An 18311-nucleotide genomic window follows, 5' to 3' on the forward strand; every position below is an offset into this window, starting at 1 on the left:
TAATGGGGACAGAGAGGAATACGTTTGACACTCAGATGATTCATTCAGGATCTATTCCCAGTTCTATTTATTAACAGATGAATATAGCAACCAGGATCTAATAAGGGCATTTTAACCAGAGCCTAAGATCTCTGAAAGGAGGGAGAGTCTATGTTACTGTAGTAGTGGATGCTGTTATTGTCTCCCCCAGGTCCTGCTTCCCACATTTCCCTTTTTCCTATGGGTGTCCTGTTCTTAGGCTCTCGTTTTAGAGAAAATAAACTAAGATGCAGACAAGTCTTGTGTTTAGTCCCAGTTTTAGCAGTTATTAGTTGAATAATTTTGTATTATTAACTAGATCTTCCTAAGCCTGTTTTTTCCTCCTCAATTTCAGAAGTAATTTTCTTGTACAGTTTTTGTGAAGATTAAGGAAATTATTAAAATAAGTTTTTCCAGAATAGTGGTACAGTTGGAAAAATGGCAGACAGAATAAGTATTCAAAAATTTCACTTAATATTGTCATTCCGTTTTTTTTCTCTTGGCATACCGTGGCCCATGACTCTTTCGAAGTTTATACATCAAACATTAACTTCGCATAGAATTGTTTCTATAAGAAAATGTTCTGAAATTGATTTTCTTTCTATATCCAACCAAAACACTAATCAATAAATGGAAACATATATGAGTATATTCTTGAGAAACCTTATATGTTGTTTTTATTGATATACACATCTGTCTCTTTCATCAGGCTATAAGCTTCAATTGTGAAGGACCATATATTATTGACTATTTTAGCTAGGTGTTTCTTTGAAATAAAATGCTTCATATATTTCATATTTAGCTTTTGTATTTTGATTTTCATGTATATCTCTCCAGAAATATATTTTTCTTTTTTTAACTTCTTAATTATTTATTTACTTACTTACTTATTTTTTTTAAATTTATTTTTAATTATAGTTGACATACAATATTTTATTAGTTTCAGGTTTACAACATAGTGATTAGACATTTATATACATTATGAAGTGATCACCCGATAAGTCTAGAAGCCATCTGATAGCATGCATAGTTATTACAATATTATTGACTATATTCCCTATGCTGTACTTTACATCCTCAAGACTATTTTGTAACTACCAATTTGTGTTTCTTAATTTCTTCAATTTTTTCACCCAGTCTCCTAATTCCCCTCCCATCAGGCAACTATCAGTTTGTTTTCTGTATCTATGAGTCTGTTTCTGTTTTGTTAGTTTTGCTTATTTTGTTTTTTAGATTCCACATGTAAGTGAAATACTATGGTATTTGTTTTTCTCTGCCTGACTTACTTCACTTAGCATAATACATTCCAGGTCCATCCATGTTGTCACAAATGGTAAGATTTCATTCTTTTTTATGGCCAAGTAATATTCTATTGTATATATGTACCACTTTATCCAGTCATTGATGAGCACTTAGGTCGCTTCTTTATCCTGGCTATTGTAAATAATGCTGCAGTGAACGCAGGGGTATATATATCTTTTCAAATTAGTGTTATGTGGTTGAGATTTTATGCAATAGTTTGCTTATTAAATTATATGATTATGTTTTACATTATTTTATCATTATTTCAGCTATCTGAGTTTGAAATATTCTATCTGTCCTATATCTATGTCAAAGAAGACTCATACACTTAAAACTTAGTTGCCTCATTATTCTTGAAAAACGTGACAGTGATTATTTGATATGTGTCCCATGTGTAACATTGCTACTTAACTGGTTACTTTTGGGCAGAAATGCTTTTGTAGATCACTCCAAAATCAAATGAAATATTAAAAACAGAAATCTTAGCTAAAAAATGGAAATATGTCATAACTTTTAAACTCATACCTACCACATGGCAGAATTTGGGTGAACTTTTATGGTAATTAGTTTTGCCTTTGCTCCAACATTCCAGTTTTACTAAAATATATTTTTAAAGAAATAGGCAAATCTTGCAGTTATAGTATGCCGAGTGAATCACAAGCTTTTAAAACTACCTGCTAGAAATGTAGTAGTTTATATAGAATGGTCAGTTTTCCCATTTTCTAGGACAATTCTTGGGAGTGTCATTAGATTCTTTTAGAAGGTACAGTAGACTTAATAGTAAATCATGTTTATCATGGCAATTTTTAAAAATTACATCAAAAAGGTCTCATCTCATTTACTTGTAAAGAAGTAGCACATAAAACAAGAAATTGCTTAATAGTTAATATTTATTGATTAAATATAATGCACATTCTTATATACAATAAATGGCATTTGCTTATAATTCATTTGGTGTATAAATACACACAACTACAGTTAAACAAAATTTTATATGCTATAAACTAAATATATATTTTGACAATTCAAAGATAATAAACTTCAAAATAAGATTGGGTGAATTGTTAGAAAGCGATTAGAATCCTATAAATTGGTAAGAAAAAGATAAGCTCAATAGAAAATGGGTAAAGTATATGAACAGATATTACAGAGTAAAGTAAAAAAGTAACAAAGAGATGTTGAAGTACAAATTAGAATAAAATAATATAACATTTGCATGTGTTGACTTCGTTAAAGTTAAAAAAGGACAAATAATCTTTATGACCAGAGAATTTTTAGAAAAATGGTCCCTTTCACACAATGCTAAAGGAAATATATATTGCTTTATTCTTTGGGAAAGTAAAGTGGCAGTATCTATTAAAATTAAAATTGCTGCACTTCCACTCCCAACCAATAGAGTAATTGGAACAGGACTAGATCTCTACCATAAACTATAAACAAAAGTATATATAAAGCCACTGTTTGTAGACATTGTGAAACAGACAACTTAATACTTTGATCCCTGAAGAAAGGAAACACACAGACTACACACATATGATTTCTGTCTAGAAGCATTTTTTTAGACCATGATAAACAGAAGTGGAGCCCATGTAGAGCACAGAGGTCTTGCTGGGCAGAGATTGTATTTCAGAGCTTCTGAGCAGCTATAATATATGGGGTAGAAAGGAGAGATAGGAAAAGAGAAGAACCTCCAAAAATCTGCCCCCATATATATTTGTCTGAATACTGAAACAGACATTGTGATGACAGACATACTGAATTTAACATACAAAAATTTTTAAAAAGCTATTAAAAATATGCTGAAAGATTTTAAGGAAATGTGGACATATGAGGTAAAAAGATGAGGAATATCAGTAAGGAAATGTAATCTACAAAAAACCAATAGAAAATTCTGGAACTGAAAACAAAATATAACAATATCTGAAGTGGAAAAAGAAAAACATGAGTGGGTTAAAAACATGTTGGACTTTGCTAAAAACAAAAACAAAACTGGCTTTAAAGATTAAACAATAGAAACTGTTCAAAATTTGGTAAGAACAGCAAAAACAGATCAAAGGGATCAAAGTATTAGGTTGTCTGTTTCACAATGTCTACAAACAGTGGCTTTATGTATACTTTTGTTTATAGTTTATGGTAGAGATCTAGTCCTGTTCCAATTACTCTATTGGTTGGGAGTGGAAGTGCAGCAATTTTAATTTTAATAGATACTGCCACTTTACTTTCCCAAAGAATAAAGCAATATATGTTTTGCTTTATATATTTTATTTTTCAAAGTAAATAAAACCTCAACAGCTTGGGACAATATCAGATGGTCAAAGTTAAGTTTAGTTGGAGTTCCAGAAGAAATATGAATGATCTAGAGTAGGTGTAAATTACTTACAAGAAGAAACTGTATCTGAAGAATTGATCGTATTGTATTTACATTCTTATTCATCAGAGGTCTGACTAGAATTCATGCTTTACCTGTGCATTGAGGGGAATCAGCATTTTTCTTTTGGCAGGTACCTATGTACCTCATAGGACAGGCAAGATTTCATTCATCTGTCCTCAGTAAGTTTCTTGTTAAACCGAAATGAATTTCTTGTTCCTCTACTGTGTACTTTTATGGAACTTATTTTTGTGGAAAATAAGAGAATAAAACATCTCTTTACTGTGTGAAAAATAAAATAGTTGTGCAACTGGATTCCACCTACACACGTACCAGGGACTCAAATCATAGAAATACTTGTGATTTCAAGACACCTGTCTGTTTTTATTTCTTTCTATCATTACACATTTTCCCTTCGTTTTCTCAGAGAAATTTCCTTATATTTCAAGATACAGTTCTAAATATCCAGAACAAGTAATATTTGGTAAATCAAGATGTCTTCATCAGTGGCATTATTGAGATAAAACTTGTTAAAATATCATCATAACTGTCCAAAAAGATCTATAATTAGCATTTTTGTAGATGAAACAATGAAAGTGCTCATTAACACAGTATCTCTGGAAAGGTAAATAGAAAGTAGTTACAAGGGGGTGAGGAAAGCCATGGGTCCACTGGAGTAATTAGCTCTGAGTTTTTAAATCCAGCATACATGGATTATTTACTTGCTGTACTAAGAGTTGATTACTCTACTCACTTGGTCAGAATGTGGAAAGAAAAACAGAAAATTATAAACAAAATAAAGTTAAATTTAGGAAAAATACTCCAGATTAAAGCTTTCATTACTTAAAAAAAAAAAAAAAAGTAAATCTACTCAAGAAACACCTACATATGTTTAAGAAAAAATCCCCTTAAAAATGTTACTTCAGATCTTAAAATCATTTAAGACATACTGACTTTATCCAGTCTTTTAGAAAAAAAATTTGTTTGAGATCTTGTGGAATTATTGTACTATAGCATATTACATTTCTCCCCATTCTACAAAAATTCCAAAATATTGACAACAAATGAATTTTTGTAAGAAACAAAACCTGGCCAGTTTTAAAAGTCTCAAATCCATGTATTCAAATGAATGAATTATGAATTCAACTGTCAGTTCAACTCTCAATTGCTGCTTTTAGCGTGTCTGCGAGTATGCTAACTATGCTGTTTATTTTCATATAAAGAGAAAGTTAAATATTCAAACTACTATCATTTCCCAGAAAAAAAAATGAATATGAAATGGTGAATAATGAATAAGAGCCTAAATTCAGTAAACCTTAGGACAGAAACATTTGCCATCCACAAACAAAGATGGTAAATGTGGTAGAATATAAATATATATATAGAGAGAGAACAACAGTTCTTTCAAAGTTTGCACAGATCTCTCTCTCGACTTTCATGAATAGTTCCATTCATTTCAGCATGACCTGTTTGTAGGTGTGCATGTGTGTCTGAGTTCTGGAAAGCTAGTCTGTGCTAGCTGAGTCCAGCTGCATGTAGCAAATGTTTGGAGATGTCTAAATTTGTATAATTCCATTCAGTAATTTTTAATGAAATAATTCAGCCAAATGTGTGAAAACAGGAATAGAGAAAAAAAAAAAGAAAAATAAATTGTGATAGGAATTCTATTTAAAGTAAAATATAAAATAGCATTAAATGGCCCGTGAGAGATACATTAAGATTCATGTTTTATTATAATTTAATAAAAAATGTTAAGTATCCGATCACTTTAACACTTCAGACGAGAAAGACCTGTTAGGAAGTGGGCAGATAAACCAGATATTTTTCAGCTGGGATAGTCTATCGTGAGACTACAGCTCATGTTTAAATAACCTGATGTGTTTCTTCTTTACACTTATGTTTTAGCCTTCATATTATGCATTAAAATTACATTTTAATTTTATGATTATATAAAAAAAAACTCATATGAAGAGTAACAAAAAAATAGATAAATTATGTGGTTTAGTATAGTATTTTAGCTATTTAAAATTTTGTTATTTTATTAGGTTTACATGACGATAATAGTGTTAAAAACTAAAATCTAATAAGCAAGATTTTTTTTAATTATTAGAAATTTGAAGCTTAAATGAATAGAACTAAGTCAAATCTCTGATGTTCTAGTCATGACGGTTACTTATTAATGCGGTGGTCTTTGATGATGTATTTCTCATGGTTGGAACTCAGCTTTTTGTTTGTAAATCAAAGCTGTTAATATTATTTCACAATCCTTTCTTCTTTCCTCTTTTATGTACCATGATTTATGTCTAATCATTTTAAGTGAAATAGTCAAAAAATTATTAGAAAATAAACTTTCAAAAATGGTCAAATTTCCAAACATTTCATTCATTTAATTAGGTACATAGTACCTTAACCAGAATTTTTGTTTTTTGTTTTTTGTTTTTTACAAAATCTGAGCAATAATTCCATTGTTCCAGATATTCCAGTTGTTTAAGGGGTTCTGCCCCATACTTATCTTGGATGCTAATTTGAGAAAACAGAAGTACAAGGTTGAATAGGTAAGGCAAATTAACAAAAAATTAACATTTAATTTGATTCTCTTAATGATATTTCCTTTGAAATTTATTCCTATCTGAGCAGGCATGGCTAGACATGTAGATGCCAAATTTTATGGAAAATATCTAAGGTAAAACTGTGTTAGAACTCATTCTAAGGGAAGAGAAACTAGGGTCAGAGGAAATGCTTTCAATTCTTTCTTTGTACTTGAACCTACAGTAATAAATATGATTTTCATTATGATATATCATACATATATTGTATGTGTGTTTTTGTGTGTCTATCTCTATCTATATATGAAGTAACTTATTCCACTAATTTTAAAAATATTTTTAATTTTTTAAATTGATTTTTCAATTACAGAGAAAAAATACTGTATGATTTCACTTATATGTGGAATCGAAAAAATGAATGAAAAAGCAAAACAGAAACAAACTCATAGACAGAAAACAAATTGCTGGTCGCCGAATGGGAAGGGGTTTAAGAGGAAGGGGGTTGAAGAGACAGGTGTAAAAGGTGAAAGAGATTAAGAAGTACCAGTTGCCAGTTATTAAAATAGTCATGAGGATATAGAGTATAGCATAGGAATATAGGCAATAACATTGTAATAACTATGTAGAATGTCAGATGGGTACTAGACTTATCAGGGCGATCACTTTATAAGGTATATCAATGTCTAATTATATTGTACACCTGGAACTATAGTTGCAGATCTTACCATTTGCTACAACATAGATGGACCTATTTTTCATATTTCGAGGAGCCTCCATACTGTTTTCCATAGTGATGGCACCAATGTACAATTCTACTAACAGTGCAGGAGGGTTCCCTTTTTGCTACATCTTTGCCAATACTTGTTTGTTGATTTATTGATGATAGCCATTCTGACAGGTGTGAGGCAATATTTTATTGTAGTTTTAATTTACACTTCCCTGGTGATTTGCAATGTTATGCATCTTTTCATATGTCTGTAGGCCATCAGTGCATCCTCTTTGTAGAAATGTCTATTCAAGTCCTCTGCTCATTTTTTAATCAATTCTTTTTTGGCATTAAGTTCTATGAGTTCCTTTTATATATTTGGATATTAATCCCTTACAGAATACATCATTGTCAGATATGTTCTCCCACTCACTAGGTTGTCTTTTTGTTTTGTTGATGGTTTCCTTTGCTGTGCAAAAACTTCTTAATTTGATTTAGTCCCATTGCTTATTTTTTCTTTTGTTTCCTATGTCTGGAGAGACATACCAAAATAATATTGCTAATAGTGATGTCGAAGAGTTTCCTGCCTATGTTTTCTTCTAGGAGTTTTCTGGTTTCAGGTCTTACGTTTAAGCTTTGAATCTATTTTGAGTTGATTGTATATAGTGTGAAAAAGTGATCTAGTTTCATTACTTTGCATATATCAGTCCAGTTTTATCTGCACCATTTATTGAAGAAACTATCTTTACCTCATTGCATATTCTTGCCTCCTTTATCATAGAGGAGTTGATCATATAGGTGCAAGTTTATTTCTGGACTCTGTATTCTTTTCCATTGATTTACGTACCTGTTTTTATGCTGATGCCATGCTGTTTTGATACTATAGCTTTCTAGCATATAGTTAGATATCAGGTAGCATGATATCTCCAACTTTGTTCTTCTTTCTCAGTGTTGTTTTGGCTATGCAAGATCTTTTGTGGTTCCAAAAAATTTTAGGATTATTGTTGTAGTTCTGTGAAAAATGCCATTGGTATTATCATAGGGATTGCATTGAATCTGTAAATTTCTTTGGATAATATGAACATTGTAATGATGTTAATTCTATCTATCTATGAGCATAAGTATAGCCTTCCATTTATTTGTATCTTTTTCAATGTCTTTCTTCAATGTCTTATAGTTTTTCTAAGTACAGGTCTTTTACCTCCTTGGTTAAATTTATTCCTAGATATTTTATTATTTTTTGATGCAATTGTAAATAAGATTGTTTTCTTAATTTCTCTTTCTGATAGTTTGTTATTAGTATATAAAACTGCAACCTATTTCTGAATATTAATTTTGTATACTGCTACTTTAATGAATTCATTAATTAGTTCTAATAGATTTTTGGTGGAATCATCAGGATTCTCACTATATAGTATCATGTCATCTGCAAACAATGATGGTTTTATTTCTTTCTTTCCTATCTGAATGATTTTTTTTTTTCCCCTTCTCGGATTGCTGTGGCTACGACTTCCTATGCTAAAACAGTGAAAGTGGACATCTTTGTCCTGTTTCTAATCTTAAATAAAAAGCTTTCACTTCTTCACTTTTGAATATGATGTTAGTTATGGGTTTGTCATATATGGCCTTTATTATGTTGAGGTATGTTCCCTCTATTTCCACTTTGCTAAGAGGTTTTTTTAAAAAATATATAAAATGGATGCTGAATTTTGTCAAATGCTTTTTCAGCATCTATTGATATGATCATACGATTTTTATCCATTATTGTGTTTATGTGGTGTATCGCATTAATTGATTCACAGATATTGGAACAAACTTTAATCCCAGGAATAAGTCTCACTTAATCTTGGTGTATAATCTTTTCAATATATTGCTGAATTCAGTTTGCTAATATTTTGTTCAGTGTTTTTGCATTTACGTTTATCAGAGGTACTGGGCCGTATTTATTTTAATGGTGTCTTTATCTGTTTTTATATCAAGTTAATGCTGGCCTCATAAAATGAGTTTGGGAGCCTTCCCTCCTATTTAATTTTTTGAATTGCTTGAGAAGGATAGGTATTAATTCTTCTTTGAACGTTTGGTAAAATTTGCCTGCAAAGGCATCTGGTCCAGGAATTTTGTTTGTTGGAAGTTTCGATTACTGATTTGATTTCATTAGTAGTTAGCGGTCTGTTCATATTTTCTGTTTCTTCCTGGTTGTCTTGGAGGATTATATGTTTCTAGGAATTTATTTACTTCTTCCAGCTGATATGTAATTGTTTATAATATTTTCTTATAAACCTTTGTATTTCTGTCGTGTAATTTGTCACTTCTCCTGTTTTATTTATTATTTTATTTACTTGAGTCCTCTCTTTTTTTCTTGGTGAGTCTGGCTAAAGGTTTATAAATTTTGTTTATCTCTTCAAAGAACCAGTTATTGGTTCATTGATCTTTTCTATTATTTTAGACTCTATTTTACTTATATCCACTCTGATCTTTATTATTTTTTTCCTTTAGCTCACTTTAGGCTTTGTTTGTTGTTTTTTTAGTTCTTTTAGGTATAAGGTTAGATTGTTTATTTAAGATTTTTCTTATTTCTTGAGGTAGGCCTGGATTGCTACAAATTTCCCTCTTAGAACTGCTTTGGTTATATCCTATAGATTTTGAGTCATTGTTTTTATTTTCATTCGTCTCAACATATCTTTTGATTTCTTCTTTGATTTCATTGTCAATCCATTCATTGTTTAGTAGCATGTTATTTAGCCTCCATATGTTTTGAGTGTTTTTTCGTTTTCTTCTCGTAATTGATTTCTAGTTTCATACAAAGGTGATAGGATAAGTTGCTTGATATGATTTCAGTCCTCTTAAATTTACTGAGACTTGTTTGTGGCCTAACATGTGTTCTATCCTGGAAAATGTTCCATGTACACTTGAAAAGAATGTATAGTCTGCTGCAAAGCCTGATCCTTTCTTTACCATTGAAATAGCAAAGCATTCTTCTCTCCTTAGAAATGTCTACTTACTTGAATTAGATAAACATGTAGTACATCCAGAATACAGGAGAAGGGACTATTTGAACAATAGTTTTATCATTCTACTGAGTATAAAATTATACTTATACTCCAGAGAAAGAAATCTACTTTAAAAAAATTCAGCAAATTTAAAAATAATAGCAACACTTTGCTGTTCCTTACAGTATACTTATAGTACAGGAAAATTTTTAATAGAAAAATGATAAATAAAAACACTATGATTGCTAAAATAACATACTTTTAAAAGATGTAAAGCTACTTATGATAGAATTTGGCATTTATATTTCACCTACCATTTTTCATTATTTTAATAAAATAATTATACTCATATTTGCCTTTTGCAGAACAGAAATTCCATTTTTCAGATCGAAAAGCCAAAATATAGATAAGAGCTAATTTTAAATTACATAGCAGCTTATGGCAAAATCAAGAATATATGACTTTATTTTTCTATTGAGCTTTTCTCAATATACTCTACAAAATGATGCTTTCAATGAAATAAAAACTAAATAATCAGCTTTAATTAAACAATCATTTAACTAAATATAATAGGCATTTAATTTACTGCCTGAAAATTAGTTAGCTAAACTCTTAGCATACAAAATCCATAAGTATTAATAAAATAAAATTGCTGAATCTGCAGAAAGTTGCCTCTTAACAGTGACATAAGTCTGTCACAATAAAATTGTAGCCTATCAATTATAGCCTAGCAAATGGACATCTAAACTACTAAAAATGAAATGAGTCATTTGTTGATTTTATAAACTGGTTAAAATTCTAAGGCCATTTTCAAAATATTAGATGACTAAACTGTAGGAAAAAAGTTTAATTTCAAGCAAGATAAGCAACAGAAATGATTTTCACATCTAATAACTAACTACATGAGTCTTTTTAAAGAATAACTCAGATCATTTATATAACTATTGAAAAGGCATTGCCCAAGCTTTCCTAAAAGATCTCTTTCCCAAAAATCTGCACTGGTGGAAGTAATCTCTTCAACTTTCATTTAAAAAAATCAATTCTAGTTCCTTTCTAATCATAATTAGGATTAGAAGTATATTAGAAAAGCTGTATATAAGACTTACTTCATTCATATCTCATAGCACAGTTGTGTGTTCTAAAGGAGAAGAGCTAGATCAAGAAGACCAGCATACTCTCTGATGCACAGTCAAGTGTTTAATAAACATTTATTACTTCCCTTTTTACTTCATCCAATATCCTACAATAGTTAATAATAATTACTGTACCAGTTAGTGTGTTATATTTTAAGAATAAAAAAATAATATGGTACAAACTTCAAGATATCAAAGACCTTTTTTTTCCTTTAATAACTCTATACTCTCAAAACCCAGAGCAGTACCTGGTCTGTGATAGAAGCTCAATAGAAATTTATTAAATGAATACAGGAATAAATAAATAAATGAATGCAAAATATATGGAAAAATGTTTACAATATGGCCACCATATTAAATGAAATAGTTTACTTAAAATACTTAGAAGAGTGCTTGGGACGTAAAATAGACACTTTATATTAGTTAGCAATTATGATTATTCTCACTTTTATTCTCCTTTGTAAATGGGCCCTTTTCATGTTTTCCCCTGAGTACCTTCTATTTACTCCTTAGCTTTTGTTTACTCATAATTTCTGTCCTGGCCTGTGATAACTCCTCTTGCCTTTCTATGCATCCTTACAAACCTAGCTCTTGTAGTAATTTATGTTTACTTGTTTACATTTTACAATCCAAATTCCTAAAAAAGATACTATTACTGGCTACATTGGCTGTTTGGCCAGAAGCTGTTTATTCCAGGCCATTTAAAGGCTGAGTGTCCATAGGATAGATGCCCATCTTTGTCTAACCAACAATATTCAAGGAGTTGTGTGGCATAGAGTATTCTGTCTTGGTTGTGATTTCCTCTATGTCAGTTACAGTCTTTGGCATACATATGGCAGGAGAAATGTTCCCTGAAAACTCTGAGTTTTTATGATCCTTGTAACTCCAAAGAACTCACAGCTAGCAGTACTAGTAAAAAAAAAAAATAAAAAAAAAGGTTTTTTGGTTTTTTTTTTGTTTTTTTTCCTTATACGGCCTGCTGAAATTTCAGGGAGAATTTGATTGAACAGCCTTGAGTTATTGCCCATTCCTGAGTCAATGAGTAATTGAGGCTGAGGTCGGGGAGGAGAGAGAATACCTCAACTGGAAAAATCTGGATTTCATGCTCAATTCCTGAGCCAGGAGATTGGGTCAGCTCTACTTGAACCATGTAGTCTAGAATGCAATAGGAGCTGTCCTGCAAAGAGCAACTAGCAAGATTAATACCTTAGTGAATTTCACGTAGAAAAGCATGCTTTTAAAAGAGAAACATTGTCATACTTTAAAATATAATCTCACTGAGACCTGGTTTACTGGCCTTTGATACAGTTTACAAAATAATCCATCAGTTATTTATCATACTAGTCAGCCTTTCTGAGAGTAATTTAAATTCAATGAACTTTCAGGAAAAACCTATTAAATAACTGAACTCTACTGCTCATGGTGCGAGATGCACAGAATTAAGCAGTATATATGCCCTGACTTCAAACAGTTTATACTCTAAAGGGAAATATAGAATAACAAGATAAATTCAATACAGTGTGATGAATTCAATAACAGAGGTCCATTTACATTTGGAGAGAGGGACAGAACCATACAATCCAGGGAGCAGATTCAGAGACAGATCTCTCTGGTAGGTGGGGGCATTGAGGTGGGTCAGCAACTCTATGCATTAATAACCATGAGTTCACAATAATATCTCTAATTCCAGTCCAATAGCAGCACAAGGCTTTTTATAGTTGCCTCCCCTTTCTTATTTATAACTTCTTTCTCTATTAGTAAGAAACCTAGTTCCTTATTTCCACAATATGTAACTAAACTCTTGTTGTCATCATTGCCATTGTACTCCACCACCCCCCTCCCGCCCCCCGCAACCAAACACACACATCGCCACCACTATTTCTTTGTGCTCTGAGCCTCTCTCAGTCTCTCATATCCCATGCCAGGCTGACAACACCACAGTCTTGTACAAATACCATCCTATGCCACTGACCCCTCCCTTTACAGATGTCTGCCTTGTTCAAATTTAATTAATGGCTTTTGGAATAAATTATTGTGTATGAAAAGAAGAAAGGAAGAAAGGAAAGAAGACATTAAAGAAAGAAAAGAAATTAATTAAGAATCACGGAATTTGAATTTGTATCCATTTTAAAATATGTATTCAGCAATTTTGTGTGTTGGATATTTCTTTTATTCTCATTTCTTTTTAAATTTAAGGTTAACTATATTTCAAGATAAGAACAAAACATTTTAATGGAAAACAATGTAATTCAATTGTGGGACATGTACAAACATAAGTAAATATTTAAAACAGGTGCTTTTAAATTGATTTTCTCTTCACCAACATTCTCTGCATAAATTACTGCAACTACAGAAAATATGTTGCTTTTCCTTCTGATGCAGATATAATTTAGAAGAAAAGGATATATAAAAAGACTGGGAGAAATACAATACTTTAATTTTTACAGTTTGGCATTTCTAGAAAGCCAAACTAGCTTCAATCTTTTTAAAATAAAAGTGATCTTTTTTTCATCGTATCCAAACCACAACAGCAAAACCAAGAAGAAACTATCTGCATACTGACAATTACATTTGACCTTCTTGCTCTTCTTTATAAACAATAGTACACAGCATTTTAAACCACTTTTATTTGCTTATCTACTGAATAAACCTATATTGTTAGATGTTGTGATTCTTATAAGATTTTTAAGACAGATTTTGTGGCTCCGAGGACTTTATAATCTAAAAAAGAAAATAATCGCAATAGAAGACAGAATATATGTTCGGTGGTATAGGCAACAAGTGCTTTTGGAGCTCAGAAGAGAGAGAGAAAGAGCACCTCTGACTTCAATGATCTGGGGATAGCAAATGTGGGATTGAAGCCTGGCCTAAACTGTTGATTCTTACTTTAAGTAATACATATTGTAGAAATAAATAAAAGTAAAGACTATAAATTAATGGGCCATTCAAAATTTGTAATTATATTGTTTAGATAATTATTGTGAGGTAAAAATGTCTAACATAATATTTTGCTAAAAGAAGACTTTGTAACTTTTATTTTTTTAATTATATTTTTATTTATATATTACTAAAAAGAGCCAGTTATACCAATAGACTGGAGATTCCTCTATTAAATTTTTACCTTTTTTTCTACCCAAATTGCTTAGCTATAGCTTATTGATTGGTGACCATAAATATTCAGAGACTGGACCATTCAGATAAAAATTGTCTTGCCCTCTGGGTCTAGAATGAGACTGAGATCTGGATAAATAATTACTTTAATCTGACCCATGAAAATATACAGCATTATGAACAAATGTACACATATCAGATCATCACACTGTATTCTTTAAAAATCTTACAAATTGTCAATTATACCTTAATAAAGCTGAAAAGTTTTATTCTCATTATACTGATTCTTTATCAAATTGATAACATAATAATATATATTTTGAAACTCCACCATTCTGTCTTTATATCTTATTCTCTTCCTTTTCTCCATATATGTCTATATGTATATATTCATGTATATATGTATATCCCCTAATAGATTGCTGGACAATAAGCGTCTGAGGACCAGGGTGATTGATTATGAGATGATCATCAATAAAAATGAAAATAGACACATTGAAAGAAACAGTGGACAGTTTTTTATGCATGAGACAATATATATAAGGACAACTCAGGCTGTATATTTGCTCGTTAGTTTCAGGTGGCTAATTGTACTTCTCTAGAAAATAATTGATGTTATTAGATTCTCTCAGGACATTCCTGAGAGGATTAAGTAAAGTATTGCAAGAAGTTAACGTAAAACCAGTCTTCTTTAGCACTTTTAATACCCCAACCAAATATCATGATTTTCATGTCTTCGTGGTCTTTTGAACTTCAGCGATAATAAAAAATGGTGTTAGCTGTATGACCAAACCATATTCTGACATCTGATTATGAGAAATGACACATCAATCTTTTCTTTTTGCCCACAGACATTATTTTTGATTGATAACCCCTTTAATGTGTTCTAGCTACCTCCTTAACTAATTTTCTTACCTGACATTAAAATAATTTCCCGTCACCACATATTTGTTGCATTTATTTTTTCTATTTTTTTTTTTCAATTTCATTTATTTCTGCTCTAATTTTGATTATTTCTTTCTTTCTGCTGACTTTAGGCTTCATTTGTTCTTCCTTTTCTAGTTTTAAAGATGAAGCATTAGGTTGTTTATTTGGGCACAGAAAGAAATCTAACTATGGGAGGTGAACACAGTGTAAACATTGCATGCCATACTGTTAAAGTGTACAGCTAAAACTTATTGGATTTCATTAACCAATGTTACCATAAAAAAATTAATTAATTAAAAAATAATAAAATAAAAAATAAAATAAAATAATGTCCATTTGACTCTTTTTCTCTCATCATGTACTAGATTAATCTAAACTTTTTAGTCCACATTCCAGGGGCATATGAAATGATTACCTTGCAGGATCATGGCTTACACAAATGTATTTGTGTGTGTGCGTGCGTGTGCATGTGAAATGTTTTCACTGGTAGGAAAGACAAAAAAAGTACAGAAAGATTTGATCAGAATAAACAAGATTAGCAGGAAGAAAAGAAAGAAGGAAGAAAGATGAAAAGATGGGAAAAAAAAGGAAGACTTTACTGTTTTAGTTGTTAATTCTTATTCTTTTTTGTGTGTGTTAAGATATCCATTCATATTAAGATGATAGTAATTGAAGATGATAAATTTCAACATGTATTTTCACAGTATAGGGCAATAATTTCTACAGTATAACATGTGAGACAGTACAATTATGTGAGTGTATAACTGAAAAAGTCACAGATAATCTTATTGTCTATGTTAAGAAATTATTAAAAAATTAATTTTTGAATTTTTCTACAAGATGTATGTTTACATTTAGTAAAAAACTCTTTTAGTGTTATATAAAGAGCTGTATTAATCTATTCAGTTATTTTTAACAAATGTATTTTCTTGTGATAAGAATTTTTATGTTCTACTTAGCAACTTTCACATACACAGTACGGTATTGTTAATTATAGTCATGGGTTGTACAGTACATCCTCAGGATTTATCTTTAAACTGCAATCTTGTACCTTTTGACCATTTTCACCCATTTTGCTCACCCTGACACCCAGCCTCTGGCAATCACTGATCTGTTCTCTATATCTAGGAGTTCATTTTTAAAAAAAATATTTAACTTTCTCTGCCTGACTTATTACACTTAGCATAGTGCCCTCAAATTTCATCCATTGTCACAAATGATAAGATTTCTTTCCATCTTATAGTAGAATAACATTTCATTGTGTGTGTGTGTGTGTGTATATATATATACAGTTTAATACGAAGAATATATATATAGTAGTTTAATACGAAGAATATATATATACACACACACACACACAATGAAATGTTATATCTCTTCTTCGTATTAAACTACTTAACATATGATATTTGTTGTTGTTCATTTAGTTTTTTTTGTGTGCATAACTCATATCTCTGATAAGGCTATACATTTCTTGGAGACCTGGACTTATACTTCTTTCTATTATGCTAGTGTTTAGGTTATTTTTTTTTAACCAAAAGGATTGAATAAGTTGTATAAATTGTATGAAAGTCAGATTTATCACTTTTAGCCTTTTTAAGGAAATGGATTTATGGAGTATTATGGGATATTAGACAAAATAAGGATATTAATTGTCACCTAGTCAATCTTCTACATAATGGTAGGCTCAATCTGAAAACTTTCTAATAGATCTTTTTTGCCTTTGGCATAAATACTTTTATGAACACAAGAAACAGATGAAATCAAGGCCAATTATTATCATTAACATTATTAAATTATCATTTAGTAACTATTTTAGAGTGTTGTGCTGGGGCTATAGTAGCATATAAGACATGAATCATGCTGTGAAAGGTTTTTTTAAGCTATTCAGATATGCAAACGTAAACATAAAAATTAAATTAGCCATAGATAGCAACATTTGTTAGGTGCTAAATAAGTGAGCAATAAAAGGAATATCCAAGTGAGCAATAAAAGGAATTGCCTTTAGGATGTCAGAAGATGAAAATTCCTGGCCCTCCGGGGGAAGACTTCAGGAAGAGCTGAAGTGAATAAGTTATCAAGGTTTGTGGGGTTTTGTTTTGGAGGAGAGAGGAGAAATGATATATCAATGAATTTGACAAGAAAGGAAGATCGCTTTAGGTGAGCAGGCAAATTTCTCCTCTCAGGATACTAAATTTGGAATTATTCTCTGGATATCGGGGAGCAATTGAAGTTTTCTGGGTAAGGACTCTACACTGTATAATTTGCAGATTTCAGAGGATTAATTTATTACCGTCGTAGAGAGTGTATTGAAAAGAAGGAAACTTGAAGCAAGAAGACTTAAAATAGTGATCAAATCCTGAAGTGATATGGAAGAAGCAATTTACCAGGGACTTTGTTAGTTGATTGGAAGTTGGAGAAATATGGATAAAGTCATTAAAGGAAGACTCCAAAATGCCAGAATCTACTTCTCTGAAAAATCATGCTATGATTAATAAAAATTAAAGAACAAAGAGCTTTAAGATGTTATGCCTTTGACCTCCTCTGAAAACTTTTTAAACCATACATTGAACAGCTTCCATAATATGCTTCATATATTTACAGACTACTGCACACTGTTGTGACAATTCACTTTGAAGTTACAGTCAGTGGTATATGGGCTGATGAAAGAAAGTCCTGTAATCTTTCTGAGCAAGTCTGGGGTATGGTAAAGCAAAGAGGAATCATGGGGAATAGGCCTGACCAGGTCTTCAAAAGACCTTTTCTCTCCCTGTTAAAAAGTGTTCATTCTTAGTTACCACTCTCTTAGAAAAAATTGTGACCCTCAGGAGTTTTATTTGGAACAACATGAATGGTTTTACTTTCAATAGTCACAGGCAAATGACAGGTTATATTTAATTTTTTATATGTCTTTATTTACATAGACTTTGGTGATATCCCCGCTTGCTGTATAATTTGATTTATTTTGGGACATCAGAAAGAATCCATTGAAGTTGCACATGGCAACTGCTATTTGGGCGGCGAGACATGTAGCACAGAATAGAATAGTAAATAAAATTTAGTAAAGAAATCACAGGATACTTTAAAAGGGAATTGTGGATATTTTTATAAAAGTATTTTTTATCCAAATACAAAAATATTAGTTGAAGAATAAGCAAGTCAGTGTTGGAGAATATGTTGCCCCTAATATACTTAAAAGACCTACAAAAG

This window comes from Pteropus vampyrus, unplaced genomic scaffold, assembly GCF_000151845.1.
Source record: "Pteropus vampyrus isolate Shadow unplaced genomic scaffold, Pvam_2.0 Scaffold6, whole genome shotgun sequence".
Lineage (NCBI taxonomy): Eukaryota > Metazoa > Chordata > Mammalia > Chiroptera > Pteropodidae > Pteropus > Pteropus vampyrus.